General features: G+C 45.4%; 1 protein-coding gene and 1 pseudogene across 1 annotated transcript in view; both read left to right on the top strand.

The window, feature by feature from the left end:
• Positions 1–20609, top strand: part of LOC139257681 (zinc finger protein 585A-like) — a 63805-nt gene that overhangs the window by 33761 nt on the left and 9435 nt on the right. The window lies entirely within an intron of this gene.
• LOC139257685 (exosome complex component MTR3-like) lies at positions 4604–13115 on the top strand (annotated as a pseudogene).

Here is a 20609-nt window from a genome sequence, read left to right as displayed (position 1 = left end):
GAGACAGGGTTTAGTGTAACATAAACAGAAACATGGTCTAGTGCAATATAAACAGAGACAGAGTCTAGTTTAATATAAACTAAGACAGGTTCTAGTGTAATATAAAGAGAGACAGGGTCATTGAAGGTTGGCATGCAGGTACAGCAGGCGGTTAAGAAAGCAAATGGCATGTTGGTCTTCATAGCGAGGGGATTTGAGAACAGTGGCAGGGAGGTATTACTACAGTTGCACAGGGCCTTGGTGAGGCCACACCTGGAGCAATGTGTACAGTTTTGGTCTCATAACTTGAGGAAGGACATTCTTGCTATTGAGGGAGTGTAGCGAAGTTTCAGCAGACTGATTCCCGGAATGGCTGGACTGACATATCAAGTAAGACTGGATCAACTGGGCTTGTATTCACTGGAGTTCAGAAGAGTGAGAGGGGATCTCATAGAAACGTTTAAAATTCTGATGGGTTTAGACAGGTTAGATGCAGGAAGAATGTTCCCAATGTTGGGGAAGTCCAGAACCAGGGGTCACAGTCTAAGGATAAGGTGTAAGCCATTTAGGACCGAGATGTGGAAAAACGTCTTCACCCAGAGAGTGGTGAAACTGTGGAATTCTCTACCACAGAAAGTTGTTGAGGCCAATTCACTAAATATATTCAAAAATAAGTTAGATGTAGTCCTTACTACTAGGGGAATCAAGGGGTATGGCGAGAAAGCAGGAATGGGGTACTGAAGTTGCATGTTCAGCCATGAACTCATTCAATGGCAGTGCAGGCTCGAAGGGCCGAATGGCCTACTCCTGCACCTATTTTCTATGTTTCCACATTTCTATGTTTCTATGGTCTAGTGTAATATAAACAGAGACAGGGCCTAGTGTAATATAAACAGAGACAGGGTCTAGTGCAATATAAACAGGGACAGGGTCTAATGTAATATAAACACAGACAGGGTCTAGTGTAATATAAAAAGAGACAGGGTTTAGTGTAATATAAACAGAGACAGGGTGTAGTTTAATATAAACTGAGACGGTTCTCGTGTAATATAAACAGAGACAGGGCCTAGTGTAATATAAACAGAGACAGGGTCTAGTGTAATATAAACACAGAGACAGGGTCTAGTGTAATATAAACACAGAGACAGAGTCTAGTGTAATATAAACAGAGACAGGGTCTAGTGTAATATAAACAGAAACAGGGTCTAGTGTAATATAAACAGAGACAGGGTTTAGTGTAATATAAACAGAGACAGGGTTTACTGTAACATAAACAGAAACATGGTCTTGTGTAATATAAAGAGAGACAGGGTCTAGTGTAATATAAACAGAGACAGGGTCTAGTTTAATATAAACTGAGACAGGGTCATTGAAGGTTGGCATGCAGGTACAGCAGGCGGTTAAGAAAGCAAATGGCATGTTGGCCTTCATAGCGAGGGGATTTGAGAACAGGGGCAGGGAGGTATTACTACAGTTGCACAGGACCTTGGTGAGGCCACACCTGGAGCATTGTGTACAGTTTTGGTCTCATAACTTGAGGAAGGACATTTTTGCTATTGAGGGAGTGCAGCAAAGGTTCACCAGACTGATTCCCGGAATGGCTGGACTGACATATCAAGTAAGACTGCATCAACTGGGCTTGTATTCACTTGAGTTCAGAAGAATGAGAGGTGATCTCATAGAAACTTTTAAAATTCAGACGGGTTTAGACATGTTAGATGCAGGAAGAATGTCCCCAATGTTGCGGAAGTCCAGAACCAGGGGTCACAGTCTAAGGATAAGGGGTAAGCCATTTAGGACCGAGATGAGGAAAAACTTCTTCACCCAGAGAGTGGTGAAACTGTGGAATTCTCTACCATAGAAAGTTGTTAAGGCCAATTCACTAAATACATTCAAAAAGAAGTTAGATGTCATCCTTACTACTAGGGAGATCAAGGGGTATGGCAAGAAAGCAGGAATGGGGTACTGAAGTTGCATGTTCAGCCATGAACTCATTCAATGGCGGTGCAGGCTAGAAGGGCCGAATGGCCTACTCCTGCACCTATTTTCTATGTTTCCATATTTCTATGTTTCGATGGTCTAGTGTAATATAAACAGAGACAGGGCCTAGTGTAATATAAATAGAGACAGGGTCTAGTGCAATATAAACAGAGACAGGGTCCAGTGTACTATAAACAGAGATAGGGTCTAGTGTAATGTAAACAGAGACAGGACCTAGTGTAATATAAACAGAGACAGGGTCTAGTGTAATATAAACACAGACAGGTTTTAGTGTAATATAAGCACAGACAGGGTCTAGTGTAATATAAAAATAGACAGGGTTTAGTGTAATATAAACAGAGACAGGGTGTAGTTTAATATAAATTGAGACAGGTTCTCGTGTAATATAAACAGAGACAGGGCCTAGTGTAATATAAACAGAGACAGGGTCTAGTGTAATATAAACAGAGTCAGGGTCAAGTGTAATATGAACAGAGACAGGATCTAGTGTGATATAAACAGAGTCAGGGTCAAGTGTAATATAAAAATAGACAGGGTTTAGTGTAATATAAACTGAGACAGGGTGTAGTTTAATATAAACTGAGACAGGTTCTCGTGTAATATAAACAGAGACAGGACCTAGTGTAATATAAACAGAGACAGGGTCTAGTGTAATATAAACAGAGTCAGGGTCAAGTGTAATATGAACAGAGACAGGGTCTAGTGTAATATAAACAGAGTCAGGGTCTAGTGTAATATAAACACAGAGACAGGGTCTAATGTAATATAAACAGAGACAGGGTCTGGTTTAATATAAACAGAGACAGAATCTGGTGTAGTATAAACAGAGACAAGGTCTAGTGTAATATAAACAGATACAGGGTCTGGTGTAATATAAACAGAGACAGGGTCTGGTGTAATATAAACAGAGACAGGGTCTGGTGTAATATAAACAGAGACAGGGTCTGGTGTAATATAAACAGAGACTGGACCTAGTGTAATATAAACAGAGACAGGGTCTAGTGTAATATGAACAGAGACAGGGTCTAGTGTAATATAAACAGAGACAGGGTCTAGTGTAATATAAACAGAGACAGGACCTAGTATAATATAAACACAGAGACACGGTCTAATGTAATATAAACAAAGACAGGGTCTAGTGTAATATAAACACAGAGACAAGGTCTGGTGTAATATAAACAGAGACTGGACCTAGTGTAATATAAACAGAGACAGGGTCTAGTGTAATATGAACAGAGACAGGGTCTAGTTTAATATAAACAAGGACATGATGTCGTTATAGAATCACAGAATCTAAGAATGATACATTTCAGATTGTGTACATCGTGCCCACTGGTGCCTGTGTCGGCACTCATTTGAAAGACCTAACCAATTAGTCCCACTTCCCCTGCTCCTTCCCTATATCCCAATTAGTGCCAGTCCCCCTGCACTTTCCCAATATCTCTGCATTTTTTCCAATTCAAGTATTTCCCAATTCCCTGCTGAAACTTATTACTGAATCTGCTCCTGGCCCCCTTTCAGGCTGTGTATTCCAGATCATAACAGCTCATTGTGTATTTATTTCCTCATTTCGCCTCTGATTCTTGTGCTAGTTAAATCTGTGTCCTCTGGTTACAAACCCTACAGTCTCTGGAAACAATTTAAGAACATAAAAGCATAAGAACTGGAAGCAGGAGTACGCCATGCAGCACTTCGAGCCTGCTCCGTCACTCAATAACACCATGACCTCAACCTAATCCTCGACCTCAACTCCACTTTTCCACCTGTTCCCCATAATCCCGTGATTCCCCTGGAGTCTATAAATCTATCTATCTTAGCTTTGAATATACTCAATGACTCAACAGCCACAGTCCTTTCAGGTAGAGAATTCCAAAGATTCACAATCCTCTGAGTGAAGAAATTCCTCAACTCGGTCAGAAATGGCCTATCCCTTATCCTGAGACTATGCCCCCTAGTTCTAGACTCTCCGGCCAGGGGAAGTAACCTCTCAGTATCTACCCTGTCAATCCCCCTTATCAATGAGATCCCCTCTCATTCTTCTAAACTCGAGAGAGTATAATCTACTCAATCTCTGTGGTCTCACCAAAGCCCTGTACAATTGTAGTAAGATTTCCTTACTCTTGTACTCCAACCTCCTTGCAATAAAGGCCAATATGCCATTCACCTTCCTAATTGCTTGCTGTATCTGCATGCTAACTTTGAGCGTTTCCTGTACGAGGACACCCAAGCCTCTCTGAACATTTAACATTTTCTCACAATGTAAAATATTTGTTTTTCTGTCCTTCCAAATAAAGTGAATAACCTCACAGTTCCCCACATTATGCTCCATCTGTCTTATTGCCCACTCTCTTAACCTGTCCATATCCCTTTGCAGATGCTTTGTGTTCTCTTCACAGCTTACTGTCCCACCCATCCCTCGACACTGCTCCTGATACCTGGCACCTCTTGAACCACTGCATCAACATTGGGAACAAATGACTGGGTTGAGGCCCATCTTGGGTAAAAACATGAGGACCACTGTGCCTGTAGTGTGCATCATCTACAGTAGCAAGTCACCAAGGCTTCTTCAATCCCTATCACTGAGATATCAAGGACGAGGCACACTGTGTTTAAAAGAAAACTGATGCCGGTGGACACCAAGCGGGTGCGGGGCCTGGACGAATCCCAGTCGCCGCTGCTGTTTGAGAGGGCCGATGTGGGCACCAAGCTGGGGCCTGTACACCCCCGGGCGAACCGCCGCCGAGCCGAGGCCCGTGTTTGCGCGGGCCGGCCTGGTGAGCCAGGCGGACGGCTGGGTGTACTCCGACTGCGGGCGGAGCAAGGTGCTGTGCACCATGTATGGACCCCGCGAGAACGACAGGAAGGAGGAGCGCCGCATGAACGGGGCAACCCTGGGTTTTGAGTTCAGATTCGCCCCGTTCTCTTGTAGGAAGAGAGCCGCCTGGATCCACGGCAACTGGGGAAAAGAGAACTCGTCGATCATGGAGCAGAGTCTGCCGCCTGCCATCTGCCTTTGTGGATATCTGAACGGAATATATGGAATTAAGGACAGTAAAGTAAACGGGATATATGAAAATGTATAAGCAATGGAAGAATAGCTGGGAGAATGTCAGATTGCAAATAGTGCAACATCAGCATAGCTAACAGTCTGTCTCAAGGTTTCAAGTCACTACTCCTGCCAATGACATCTAATTGTAACATAAAATAAATCTGCAGAATTGCAAGGTCTCAGTTAGTAGTCACACCATTAGATTGAAACATTTAGAGGCAATGCTTGAGCTTTCAAGAAGAACATCTCATATAGATTGACTAATGAGTGGCTGAGTTAGACTGTCAATCCATTTGTATTTTGTTATCTGATTTCAAAACTGTATAACTGTTGACGCTTTACGATGTAACTTCACCTATCCGCAGGGAGTGTGTACGCTCTATCCAGAGAGTATATCTTCTGTCTGATAGGTCTTACTGGCCGGTAATAAAGACTGCTTTGTTCAAAGCACAAGAGGTATTCGACTCAGTAATTTTACTGAACCAGATTGAGGTAAAAGAATCCGGGAATTTACATTTGGTGTCAGAAGTGGGATCTCAACGGACGACTGCCGAAAACTTGCGAATTAAGAGCCAGACTAGCCTTGGACGAGACGAGGGGAAAGTGGCCACTGGAGTGAGTATGATTTCAATACTGCTCCAGTTTCCCCCGGTTTCAAAAGTCTGAGGAAAGTTTAGCCACTCGCTGGTTCTCAGGTAGTGTCTGAACAAGATCCAGGACAATCTGGTGAATACCTTTCAAACTTAGAATAGGGATAGAGATAGGGAAATTGCGCGATGACGCAAACCAAGCGGCGACTTGGAAAGATAGTTAGAGCTAGATAGGGATAGATGATCAATCATGGATCCAAAAAATTAATAGGAAAGAAAAGAGACTCTTGTGAATGTCTGTTTAAATGAGAAATGCTTCTGTGATTTTTACTGTGTAAAAAAAGCTGGGGAGTTGTGGTTTGTTTTATCTCAAACAGAATGCAAGTTTGTTTTAACCCTTCGTAGTGTTGTCCTGTATGTGGGAAGTTTAAGAGTGTGAACCTTATTGAATTACGTATATTCGGATGATAAGTTACGGAGCCAGGAAATGCACAAAGGATAGGTTTGTTAAAAAAAAAGAAAAAATTACATGGTCCCGGTGGTTAAAAAAAAAAGAAAAACTTGTTGAAAGAAAACATTCAGAGAAGGCACAGCAAAACAACTGAGATGGATTCAAAAGGATTTTTAAAAAAAAATTATATTAAATAACACGACCTTGAGGCTGGAACAATTGAGATAACGAAAAGCAGTCCACAGCCTACGTGCCAGACTTCTCTCTAGTTATACAAAAAAAAGAAATGTACTAATTGGTGCTAAAAAAAATGTCCTGAGATTTTAAATTATGAAAAAAATTCCACTGCAGTAAAAAAAATAAATCACTCCTGTCCAGTTGGCAGAAAAACTCCATTAAATTAGGGCTTTCATTGACTGATTGAATTTAAACTGCGCAGTAACGCGAAAGGATAGGGAAATTTGGAGACTGAAAGAAATTAATTGAGGCTCATAAGAAATCAAAATTAGAAAATTAGGCTCACAGGGAATAAAATGGGGATTTAAATAGAGGATAGGTGTTCAATTCAGGTACGACGTCGACCTTGTATATCACTTGGCCCGTCTAGGCTCTGATAGAATTTAAAAACCCGCAGCAACTCGGAAGGTAGGGCCGACGCGAACGCGCAGCGGCGCAGACGCGCAAACGACGCGAACGCGCAGCGACACTAACGCGTAGTGACGCAAACGTGCAGTGACGTAGACACGCAGTGACGCCGACGCGTAGTGACGCAGAGGCGCAGCAACGCGTATCGCGAAAGTCAGTGCTAATGTCAGTAAGTCTTAAGTGTTTAGAGTTTTAAGTATTGAAATCGTGCGGCGACGCGGGTAAGTGTTAGAAGTCTTTGTCTATTTTGTATTGAAATCGTGCGGCGACGTGAACCGCGCGGCGACGCGGGTAAGTGTTAGAAGTCCTTGTTTATCTTTTAAAGTTTTAAGTGTCTTAACTCGCGCGGCGACGTGAGCCACGGGTTGACGCGGATTGCGTGGCGACGTGAACTGCGAGGCAACGCGGATTGCGCGGCGACGTGAACTGCGGGGCGACGTGGGAGTTTTAAGTATCGCGCGGCGACGCGAACCGCGCGGCGACGCGGGTAAGTGTTAGCATTAGTAAAGTTTGTTTATTTGGAGTTAGTTAAAGTCAGTGTTAGTTTCTGTAAAGTCTGTGTCTATTTTTAAGTTTGTTTAAATTGCACGACGACACGAACGCGTAATGACACGGTAATACGAGGAGCAGCGTGAAAATGGGTAATCAGTTGGATAAAACAACGGATGCGGATAGTCCGCTACAAAAGCTATGTGAGGATTTCCCTGAAAGAGCTGATGACTTTAGAAAATTATCAGGAGCCCTGAATAAATTATTAGGGGATGACCAGTGGCCTCTAGGTGGCACTAGAAGCGTAGCGGTAGCAAAAAAAGCACAGGGATTAATTTGGAGAAGGGGACGAGGAAAAGGGGATAAAAATTTAATTGCAACCTGGCGACATTATTGTCAGAAATTAAAAGATGCATCACTTCTGTCAAGTTGGCAAACAAATGCTATTAAATTAGGACTTTCATTGACAGAGGGAACACATGTTAAAACTGTAGACGTCATAAAGAAAGAATGTGCGCACAAAAAAAAAACTTGCTAAGAGATCCTCTGGGACCTCTGAGAAAGGTATTGATCAACTACGAGTTAAAATGGCTGGCATTGTGTTAACCGAGGCTGATGATGAAATTGATGAGTGGCCACTGACTCAGCGCCCAACGGCGCCTCCCGCACCCCCTGGCCTCTTGCTCCAGTCCTCTTCCCAACACCCTCCACCTAACACTCCGGTAAAAAGAGGAGTTAAAAATAACCCCATACCACCAAAGCAACAAACCCGAACTGACTCCTCATCCTCTGATAGCGATTCGGATCCCCAGTTTACAAGCAATATAGCCGAAAGGACCAGATCTCACACTCGAAAGGGCAGAACTATATCTCGACATCACAAACAGTCCCGTAAATCTTCTAGTCAATCTACCAGTCCAAGTTGTGAAAGACATAGCAAACACCCCCGCCGATCGAGACGCAGAACTGTCAAGCAGTCAGACAGCTCTGAAACATCCTCCGGCCTAGAAATGATTTCCAAGATCCCAAAGTCCCGACACCAATTCCCTGTCAGACCAATGCCAAACCCTGATGCACAACAAGCTGCAGACCACCTCTCTATAGATGTCTGTGATCTTCAAACAACTATTTGATTGCTCACGCTATCCGGACAGATGGAAAGGGCAGTTAGATATTATTGGCAGGAAAAGAAAGGGGAGGGGGGAGGTGCGCCCCCAACCCGGGTCAAGACTGAATACGTGACTAGAAAGGAAGAGCCATCTCGGGAGGAAGGATCAATAGAACCGTAGTGTTGCATACAGGATTGGATGGATAAGCAAGGATACGGTTATACTAAACAACCAAACGGGCCGAGCCCTGCTAATAAACCTCCCTATTGTCCCCGGCATGGTATGGGAAGAGGCCGGGACTGGGTAAGAGGAATTGATTGTTTTAATTGTGGGCAGGAAGGACATTGGAATAAAAATTGCCCCTACTGTCAGCATGGAAAAGGAAGAGGAGGAAGAGGAGGGGGGCAAGGGGGGAGAGGAGGATCTTACACTAACTTCTCCCAGAAACAACCCCTTTGGTCAATTGTCCCCCGATTGACTACGCAGCTTGATTGTGCAGGGATCCTCCCCGGACGACGAACCCATTCTGAATGAGTGGCAACCCTTTTTGATAGATACGGGAGCCTTCATGTCTTCTGTACAATCAAAGCTTAAACTCCCTGCCTCTACTGAAACACAGGAACTTTCAGGATTCTTGGGACAAATCTCGACATTCCCAGTGTCAGAACTAGTTAAAGTGGGTTACCAAGAAGAATTGGTAGAACATCGATTTGTCATCACTACCAATCTGGACTGTAACTTGATGGCTAGAGACCTCCTTTGCAAATTCCAGTTGCATTTGGAGTGTGGAGATGATGCAATTATTGTAAAACAGGAAACCCTTAAGCGGCAGTATTATACCACTAGAACCCCTCAGTGGTGGTCTCTGGACCTGCCGTAGGCACCCTATCACGTGACCCTAGCATACGATCCCAGTGGAAAGAATCAGGACCTGCAGAACTTTTATCAGGATCATGAAGGGGAAGTGAAGGGAATTCTATTAAGGGCTAGAGTGACTGGACTGGAAAGAGAGGCAGATTTTGTGGAAGTGGATAAGAATCTGTGGAAACAGCCCCTAACAATGGCACCGCATATTGCTCGTGAAGTATTAGCCCCTCACCATGCTAAAGATTTGGGAGTTATGGTACGCAAGGCCATAGATGAGGCTGACCCTACCAGCCGGGATGTGCAAATTGTAAAACATGGCCGAACAGTCCAATTTCATGGGGACCCCGAGAAGGTCTTAAGGACTCTACAGCATCATACTGGCTCGGACATACCTGGCTATGTGGATCCTCATGTGTGGGCAGAGGACCCCTCCCAAGTGGGTTATACTCCCATTGATCCGATTGAGATCCCAGTGCAGGGCAATCACAGGCAATCCTAAACTGACCTTTCGGCACTGTACTGCAATTAATCCGGCCTGTTTTCTTACTGAGCCACCCCAAGATGAGGAAGAACCCAGTCATGATTGCTTATCTTTAATTTAAGAGGCCACATCAGTCAGGGAAGATTTAGTTGATGTACCAATGGAAGATCCAGACTGTATTCTTACTGAGCCAACCCAAGATGAGGAAGAACCCAGTCATGATTGTTTATGTATGTTGACGGAAGTACTTCTATTAATCCAGAAGATACACGAATCTCAGGATACGCCATAGTAAACCAGGAGAATCAGGTCTTGGAATCTGCCGCTTTTGAAACCGCCTATTCTGCTCAACAAGCTGAACTATTCGCCCTTACCCGAGCCTGTATCTTGGCCAAAGATCTCAAAGTCAATATCTATACCGACTCTAGGTATGCCTTTGGGGTGGCCCATGATTTCGGACAATTATGGAAAAATAGGGGATTCCTAACCTCACAGGGGAATGAGATATCTCATAAACAGCTAGTATCTGATTTGTTGCAAGCCCTCATGTTCCCCAAACACATTGCCATTGTCAAATGTACCGCCCATACTACCGGAAATTCTCTGGTTGATATAGGGAATCGTTGTCCTGACCAAGAGGCCAAACAGGCCTCTCGTGACCAACAGATGGTAGTGCCCAAAATTATGAGTCAGACTAAAAATCCTGCGAAGGATAAGTTATCCTCGGAAAAACCAATGCCAACCATCCAAGATGTTATAAAAGCACAGGAGGACGCTCCTGAAAAAGATAAACTGTTGTGGAAATATTATGCATGTACTTATGACAATGTTTCTAAACTCTGGACCACTCCCGCGGAACAGACTTGCATGTCTGACAAGTTGGCTCTATGAGTTATTGAATATATGCATTTTGCTACTCATTGTGGAGCAAGGACCACGAGTGACACACTTTTGGCTACTTGGGGGCAACCTAGACTCCAGGCGCTCACCCAGAACATCAGTAGTCGCTGCCTGGTTGGCCAGCAACATAATCCAGGGAAGGGAGTCCCCTGTGATTGGGGTAAACAGCCCCTATCCGAAGGTCCCTTTGAGACATTTCAGTTGGACTACATTGAGTTGCAAAAAGTTCAGTGTTACAAATATGTGTTAGTAATAGTAGATGTGTTTAGCAGATGGATTGAAGCCTACCCTAACCTGGACAATAAGACTCAGACTGTTGTTAAGGTGTTAATGAGGGAAATTGTTCCTAGATATGAGATCTCAGCTAGACTGATGACCACCTATGTTCTTTCTCTGACTCAGGCTCTGCGACTAGTTCACAACCAGGTTCAAGATGCTCACCTCGACCTCCCAGTTTTACCCGAATTGTCCCTCGTGGCACCAGGGAAGTATGGATTCGGAAGGGATTAGAGCCACAATGGGAGGGGCCTTTTTAGGTGTCACTCACTACCCCCACTGCAGCCAAGGTTGAGGGGAAAAGTGCCTGGGTTCACCTGCACCACTGCAAGCTCATCACCATTTAAACAAATTTTGCTGGTTAGTCTAATTCCTGTTTCTGTTCCAGATCTCCTCTTCCCCATAGCTGAACAAGGCAGTTGAAGGAGGATCAGTTTGAACTTTTACCCGTAAGACAGCCAAATACACTGACGGAGACCTGAAGAAGGGAAACGGGAAAACAGAACTCTTTTTATCAGCTAAATAATTTGGACTATTTATAAGATGAGACTGTGTCTGTATGCCACTGTCTGAATAATAGTGTTGATATATGACAGTTTTGGCGCACGGGAAGGAAGACAAAGGCGAGAGCTCCATGTAAACACCTTTTTGTATATATCTTACGTTTATGCGGAAAAAGGGCACTTCACTAGATGCTGGGTGTGTTCACATATCCCTATACATTCCAAAGGGGGAATTCCTTTGCGCACCGTTCCACTGACCCTAACTGAGACTGTTAGATGGATTCAAAGAAACGATATTGGAACAGGTAGCTAATCGCACTGCTGAGGCTCTGGAGGGCATCACAGCTGAAATGGTAGCGATAAGGACCGTAGCATTACAAAACCGAATGGCCCTCGATTACCTGTTAGCTGAGAAAGGGGGAACGTGTGCCCTGATAGGATCTGAATGTTGCACTTACATTCCTGATAGTTCAGAAAACATAACCCACCTTGCCGATCACATAAGGAGGGAGGTGAAGAAGTTATCCACACCAGCAAAAGAACTTAGCAGGTTTGATTGGTTTCTGGGTGGATCTTGGAGATCCTATCTAATACATGGGGCAATTGTTCTCATCATAATAATTACCTGCTATTTGATTGTTGGTTGCCTTAACCTCTGCTGTAAAGTAATGATGACAAGGTTAGCAGACCCTCTTGTGGTCAAGGGTTCCCGGGTTATGATCCAACAAACGAGAGAACTACTCAACAATGCAATACTCCTAGAATGATCCTAAATGTTATCATAGAATGATAAAAGGAGGGATGTGGATATCTGAACGGAATATATGGAATTAAGGACAGTAAAGTAAACGGGATATATGAAAATGTATAAGCCATGGAAGAATAGCTGGGAGAATGTCAGATTGCAAATAGTGCAACATCAGCATAGCTAACAGTCTGTCTCAAGGTTTCAAGTCACTACTCCTGCCAATGACATCTAATTGTAACATAAAATAAATCTGCAGAATTGCAAGGTCTCAGTTAGTAGTCGCACCATTAGATTGAAACATTTAGAGGCAATGCTTGAGCTTTCAAGAAGAACATCTCATATAGATTGACTAATGAGTGGCTGAGTTAGACTGTCAATCCATTTGTATTTTGTTATCTGATTTCAAAACTGTATAACTGTTGACGCTTTACGATGTAACTTCACCTATCCGTAGGGAGTGTGTACGCTCTATCCAGAGAGTATATCTTCTGTCTGATAGGTCTTACTGGCCGGTAATAAAGACTGCTTTGTTCAAAGCACAAGAGGTATTCGACTCAGTAATTTTACTGAACCAGATTGAGGTAAAAGAATCCGGGAATTTACATTTTCACAGGTACTCCAGGTCCCAGATTGAGGTGTACGTGATGGTCCTGGAGAACGATGGCTCCACCCTAGCAGCCGAGGCTGACCTGCACCTCCATGGTGGTGGGCTGCTCCTTGTTTGACATGGTGGTGGGCTGCTCCTTGAGGCAGTGCGGGGAAGTCTCCGTCCTGGACCCGACTGCAGCCGAGGAGTACAGCGCAGCCAGCACCCAGGGGGTGGATAACGGCAGCTTGACTGTGGTACTGCTGCCCACCCTCAATCGGATCTCGGGACTGGTGTCGAAGGGAGAGTGGGAGGAGGAGACGTCAGTGGAAGCGATCAAGGCTTATATTGAGGGCTGTCAGAAGCTTTACTCTGTTGGTCCAGCAGTGCCTAACCAGATAAATTAAGAGGAAACTCCCACAGCTTGTCAGTAAGGCTTAGATGAACTCTTATTCGTGGATGTTTCAGTAAATACTTTTCTAAAAAAAAAGCTGATTTATTTGACATTTATATAGATGATCAAACTATAGCCAAGTTACAGGGTTACTAACATTGACAGAAACAAATCGCAACTTCCAGAATGAACATAGTTCTGTCTTGGGTGTAATTAACAGCAGAATCCAACCCCTGCCATCAGTTGTGAACGTGTTGGTGTCTCAGGAGGTCGGATAACAGAGTGAATCCCTTCCCACACACGGAGCAAGGAAACGGCCTCTCCCCAGTGTGAACTTGCTTATTGTGTACCAGCAGGTGGGATGAGTGAGTGAACCTCTTCCCACATTTGGAGTAAGTGAACGGCCTCTCCCCAGTGTGAACTTGCTGGTGTCTCAGGAGCTCGGATGACCGAGTGAATCTGTTCCCACATTTGGAGCAATTGAATGGCCTCTCACCAGTGAGAATGCACTGGTGTTTCTGGAGACAGAGTAACAGAGCGAATCTCTTCCCACAGACAGAACAGCTGAATGGCCTCTCTCCAGTGTGAACTCGCTGGTGTATCAGAAGGGTGGATGACAGAGCAAATCCCTTCCCACATTCGGAGCAAGTGAACGGCCTCTCTTCAGTGTGAACTACCTTGTTGTGTGCCAACAGACCGGATGATTGAGTGAATCCTTTTCCACACACAGAGCACTTGAACGGCCTCTCCCCAGTGTGAACTCGCTGGTGTTTCTGGAGACTGGCTAGCAGAGTGAATCCCTTCCCATAGACAGAGCAGGTGAACGTTCTCTCCCCAGTGTGAACTCGTTTGTGGTTCAGCAAGTTGGATGACCGAGTGAATTCCTTCTCACACTCAGAGCAAGTGAACAGCCTCTCCTCAGGGTGAACTACCTTGTTGTGTGCCAACAGGCCGGATGACTGAGTGAATCCCTTTCCACACACAGAGCCGGTGAACAGCCTCTCCCCAGTGTGGATTCGCTGGTGTTTCTGGAGACCGGCTAGCAGAGTGAATCCTTTTCCACAGTCAGAGCAGGTGAACGGCCTCTCCCCAGTGTGAACTCGTTTGTGTGTCAGCAGGTTGGATAACTGAGAAAATCCCTTCTCACACACAGAACAGGTGAACGACCTCGCCCTAGTGTGAATTAGCTGGTGTCTCTGAAGGTTGGATGAATGAGTAAATCCCTTCCCACACACGGGGCAGGTGAAACTCCTCTCCCCGGTGTGAAATCGTCGATGAGTTTCCAGCTCAGACGGTGATCTGAGTCCCTTCCTACATTCCCACATTTCCATGGTTTCTCCGTGGTGCGGGTATCCTTGTGACCTTCCATGTTTGGAAGATCAGTTGAAGCCTCGTCCACACACAGAACACGTGTACAGTTTCTCCCCACTGTGAATGGTGCAATGTGTTTTCAGGCTGTGTAACTGGTTAAAACTCTTTCCAGTCAGTGCACTGGAACACTCTCACTTGGGTGTGTTTGTCTTGGTGGTTTTCCAGTCACACTGACGTTTGAAATCCTTTCCCACAGACAGAACAGACAAACATTTCTCCTTCCACAGTCAAAGGTTGATGATATTCAGGTCCTGATGAATCGAGTGACTCTGTCAGATCTTGATGTGCTATTTGGTTTGAGTTTCCCATCTGAAAATCCTCCCATTCTAATACCCTGTAAAAGGAGTTTACAAAAGTCATCACTGTACGTACAGGATAGAAATTCAGAACAGACAATTCTAGTTTCTATACAACGTTCCTTCACATGCCCAGGATCATTTAACCCAGTCTGTTAATTGCTTTCAGCTATTGGATTTAACGTGTGTTCCACAGCATCTCTCTCACCTTCGATGTGTGAATAAAGCATCACCTCTGCAAACCTAGTTTTAAATTTACTCAGCAAATGTATTCAACAGAAGATGAACAAATAAACAGATCATGGCCTAATAATACAGCTCTATATTCACAGGTGGAAGTCTGTTACCTAACTCCTCACGTGAACAAAATAAGGATCCCAAATGTAAGAGTCCCTCGAATCCTTTGTTGAAACATTTCAAATCTTGCCCAGTTACTCCCTTGTTACAGATTTTCCCCTTCCTGTAGGAGTTGAAATTTGTCAAAAACTACCAATTAGAAATTTCTAACCGATTTTTTTGCTTTCAGAGTTTCAAGCTGACCAGATCCTTCTCTCAGAGAATCTCCAAAGGGACTATTTGATTTAAACAGAGCTCTCCCCTCCTTTAAATCCAGGATTAGAGTTACCGGGAATTTGAATACCTGACCACATAAATTTAAAAGGGCCTGTCAGTGAATTATTCCTCTCTCCAGCCTGTAACCAAAGAAACTTGTAACACCAAGGCTGAAATTCCACTTCCGTGCGATGGATTCCAAACCTGGGACTGCACATGGGGATTCTAATCCTGGGACTGTACAAGGGGATTCTAACCCTGAGACTGTACATGGGGATTCTAATCCTGGGACTGTACATGGGGATTCTAACCCTGGGACTGTACATGGGGATTCTAACCCTGCGACTGTATGTGGGGATTCTAACCCTGGGGCTGTACTTGGGGATTCTAACCCTGGGACTGTACATGGGGATTCTAACCCTGGGACTGAACATGGGGATTCTAACCCTGGGACTGTACATGTGGAATCTAACCCTGGGACTGTACTTGGGGATTCTAACTCTGGGACTGTACATAGGGATTCTCACCCTGGGACTATACATGGGGAATCTAACCCTGGGACTGTAGAAGGGGGCCCAGCTCTGGGGCTCTTCTGTTAGAATTGTGTGGGATGTAAACCATAAGCTCGGCACTTACCAACGCCTTCAGGAGAGATGGTGAGAAATCCAATGGTGGAGAGTGAGAATAAAATAAATGAGTCAAAGATTTTCACTCCCGGACTGGGATTCGGTTGGGAACACACAGTAGCCCCGCACACTCTATTCCTCTGCCAAGATGGTTGCGCATGCGCTGTTACGCCATGAAGCGAGCAGGCTGCACTCTGAATCTTCCCACCTTCCTGCACAAAGATGGCGGTGAATCCGGGCCTATTACCGGGAGAAAAATCCGTCGCTGCAAACGCGGGAGTTTCGGGTTATTACTCGGGGCTTGCGGTCTACACCAGATGTTTATGAAGCCTCCCCGCACACTTGCCGATCGATGAGTCCCCTGCGCCCCGCTGATTCTCACCCGGTGCAGAGTCCGGCTCCAGCCTGAGCTCATCTTGGCGTCCGTGCATCTCCAGTGCTCGCACTGCGCATGCTCAGCTCACACTGCCCGGGAGATTGACGGCAGCTCCGGACCAATAGGAAGAGCAGGGGTGGGGCTGGAGAACTGAGCAGTTGCTGGTCCTCCAACCAATCGAAGTGTTTGAGGGGCGGGGTTTTCTGCGTCGAGTGCCCGGCGCTGAGCCAGGATCTCCCTCATTGGCTGAAACTCTGCATCATTTTTAAAGCGGATTTATTTCAAACTCCAGGAGAATCTCTGTGGTGTGGAGCAAACATTGCAACATCTGTTAGTGAAATGGATTCATTCAGGACAGCAGGGATTATCTGAGAAAATTACATAGTGCAGTGAGAAAGGAAATGCAGGGGATGTTGTGTAGATGGATTGTCAAAAGGTGTTTGATAAGGTGCCGGACAGAAGGCTCAGATTATTCAAGGGAATAGGACACCGTGGAGAGGAAGTTGGCCAAATGGCAGAAAACAGAGAGTAGTGGTTGATGGAGGTTCTTCAGACTGGAGGGATGTACTGTTATCTGCAAAACTGGATATACAACTCAGTTTCTTCATCCAAGCCAATATCATCATCATCATAGGCAGTCCCTCAGAATCGAGGAAGACTTACAATGAGTCCTTAGGTGGCTGAACAGTCCAATACAAGAGCCACAGTCCCTGTGGGACAGATAGTTGTTGAGGGTAAGAGAGGGTGCGACAGGTTTGCCACACGCTTTTTCCACTGCCTGCGCACTCCCGGTTGCAATTCCTCCACTTAGGGCGGTCTTTGGCCAGCGACTCCCAGGCGTTGGTGAGATATTGCATTTATCAGGGAGGCTTTGAGGGTTTCCTTGAAACATTTCCTCTGCCCACCTTTGGCTCGTTTGCCATGATGGAATTCCGAGTAGAGCCAATAATAAATATGGTGAAAGGTTGAGGACCCAGAACAGATCCTTGGGGGTCACCACTTGTCACATCCAGCCAATTTGAGTGGGTACCTTTCATCCCCACTCTCTGCCCCTACCTCCTGATCAATTCCCTCCATGTCAAAAGGTTGTCTCCAATCCCAAGCGCTCTCCCTTTCACCAACACGATTGACACTCCCTTATCTACTTTATTAATGACCCAAAATCATAGAATAATACAGCACAGAAGGAAGCTATTCAGCCCATCGAGTCTGTGCCGGCTCTGTGAAAAGCTGTTCAATTAGTCCCGCTTTGGTATGTGGGCCACAAGATCAAACTCTCCATATGAGACCAAAATGAGACCATGGCTAACTGTGAAGATGAATGTAATTTGTTCAGTGTGACGTAACTGGTGAAATTTGACCCTGAGAAATGTGAGAAATTACATTTTGTAGGGAAAAAATGGTAGGAAAAGTATTAATTAGCAGGTTCGAGAGTCCAGTGTCAGCAACTTTAATATCTTAAGAAATACAAGAAGAAAGAGAATATGAGCAGATTCTTTGTCCTCTGCTGTACCTTATATTGATCCATCAATCAGAGTAAACATGTAAGTCCCACATGTCCACAGTAACTGACACGAGGTCAGCACGCTGGATGGAACCTCGGGCACCCTGAGCTTGATCTCCGGTGTCTCCCAAATTCCCCCTTACATCAGTCTGCCCTCACTTTTATACCCTGCAGTGATCCACCTCTTACACTGGACTCTTCATATCTTCTCTGTTGGGTTTTGGCAGGAAGCAAAGAAAAGACAGCTGGAACTTCTCTAATCTGTGATTTACAAGGACACATTCCCTGGTTCCCAGCAGAACCTTACAAGAATTCATGTACATAAATTTTCATAAGTGGGAGAACAAGTTGATCAAATTGTTTAAAAAAATGTTATCCTATGTTGGATAAACTGGCTGTTGAGCACAAATGATTGGTTAGACTGTGATACGTCCTTACTATAGAGTATAAATGCACGCGAGGCCCATGCTTGAGAGAAGGTCAGTCTGTGACCTGTCCTTTATTCCTTAGCACTCAAGTGATGGAAGTGGGTAAAGCTTCCCCTTTTATACCTGAAGGTCCAGGTTAGGAGTGTCTCCCACAAGTTCACCACCTAGTGGTTATTGTTCTCACAGTGTACAACTTAGGTCAGATTATACATGGGTTACTATGCTGGTTGAATACATGACATCACCTCCCCCCCAAGGTCTTATTGGGATCACAGGTTGAGTCTCTCTGGTGGTTTACGCTCTCTTGTAGAGTGCCTGAGTTGGGGCTCCGGTTGTTGGGTGCTAGCCTGAGTGTCTGCTGTTTGCAGTGCCTCAGGCCTATCCGGACTGCCCACAGTGACAGGGCTCTCCTCCCTTTGGTTCCGGTGTTCGGTCACCTGTGGTGGAGTGAACTCTATATTGTGTTCTTCCTCTGCTTCTTCTATGGGGTTGCTGAAACTCCTTTTTCTTTGATCCACATGTTTGCGGCAAATTTGTCCATTGGTAAGTTTAACTACCAGAATCCTATTTCCCTCTTTGACAATCACAGTGCCTGCGAGCCATTTGGGCCCTGCAGCGTAGTTGAGGACAAAAACAGGGTCATTTACATCAATACATCACGCCCTCACATTCCTGTCATGATAGTCATATTGTGACTGGCGCCTGCTCTCGACACTTTCTTTCATGGTGGGGTGTATAAGGGATAACCAGGTTTTGAGCGTCCTTTTCATTAGCAGCTCTGCGGGTGGAACCCCTGTGAGCGAGTGTGGTCGGGATCTGTAGGCCAACAGGAAGCGTGATAAGCGGCTTTGTAGGGAACCCCCTTGGATTCTGAGCATCCCCTGTTTAATTATCTGCACTGCTCATTCTGCCTGGCCATTTGAGGCCGGCTTGAATGGTGCCGTTTTGACATGGTTAATTCCATTGCCTGCCATGAAGTCCTGGAAATCAGTGCTTGTGAAGCACGGGCCATTGTCACTGACCAAGATGTCCAGTAGACTGTGGGCGGCAAACATTGCCCATAGACTTTCTACCGTGGCAGAGGATGTGCTTGAATTTAAAATGTCACACTTGATCCAATTGGAGTAGGCGTCTACTACAACCAAAAACATTTTTCCCATGAAAGGACCTGCGTAGTCCACATGGATGCGTGACCAAGGCTAGAAGGACCATGGCCAGGGGCTAAGGGGGGCTTCCCTGGACGCATTGCCCAATTGGGCACACGTGTTGCACCTGCGAACACAAAGTTCCAGATCTGCGTCTATCCCTGGCCACCAAACGTGTGACCTGGCAATTGCCTTCATCATGACAATGCCCGGGTTCTCATTGTGCAGTTCTCTGATGAACACCTCTCTGCCCATCTGGGGCATGACTACGCGGTTTCCCCACAGTAGGCAATCAGCCTGATCGAGAGTTCCTCCCTGCGCCTGTGAAATGGTTTAAATTCCTCAGGGCATGCCCTGTACGAGGCTGCCCAGTCCCCATTCAGGATACATTTCTTGACTAGAGACAATAGCGGGTCTCTATTTGTCCAGACTTTAATCTGACGGGCTGTCATGGGTGAGCCTTCGCTTCCGAAAGCTTCAACAGCCATGACCATCTCAGCAGCATGCTCGGTAGCCCCCTCAGTGGTAGCTATTGGGAGCCTGCTGAGTGCATCGGCACAGTTTTCGGTGCCCAGTCTGTGCTGAATTGTATAGTTATAGGCGGCTAAAGTGAGTGCCCACCTCTGTATGCAGGCTGATGTATTTGCATTTATGGCATTGTTGTCGGCCAAAAGGGACGTTAGGGGTTTGTGATCTGTCTCCAGCTCAAATTTCCTGCCAAACAGGTACTGGTGCATTTTCTTTACCGCATATACACATGCGAGTGCCTCCTTTTCTACCATCCCGTAACCCCTTTCTGCCTGGGACAGACTTCTGGAGGCATAAGCTACCGGCTGTAACTGACCCTTGGCATTGACATGCTGCAACACACACCCGAAAGCATAGGACGACGCATCGCATGTTAACACAAGTTTCTTACATGGGTCATATAACGTTAACAGATTGTTGGAACATAACAAATTGCATGCTCTATTAAAAGCCCTTTCCTGGCTGTCCCCCCAGACCCATTCGCGATATTTGCATAGGAGCACATGCAGCAGCTCTAGCAGCGTGCTCAATTTGGGAAGAAAGTTACCAAAATAGTTCAGGAGCCCCAGGAACGAACGCAGCTCCATCGTGTTTCGGGGTCTGGGTGCTCTCTGGATCGCTTCTGTCTTGGATGCAGTAGGGCTGATCCCGTCTGCTGCTACCCTCATTCCCAGGAATTCTACCTCTGGAGCTTGGAAGATGCACTTCGCCTTTT

This window comes from Pristiophorus japonicus, unplaced genomic scaffold (genome assembly GCF_044704955.1).
Source record: "Pristiophorus japonicus isolate sPriJap1 unplaced genomic scaffold, sPriJap1.hap1 HAP1_SCAFFOLD_894, whole genome shotgun sequence".
In the NCBI taxonomy this organism is placed as follows: Eukaryota; Metazoa; Chordata; class Chondrichthyes; family Pristiophoridae; genus Pristiophorus; species Pristiophorus japonicus.
Note: the sequence above shows the minus strand (reverse complement) of the source record. Positions and strands in the feature narration are given on the sequence as shown.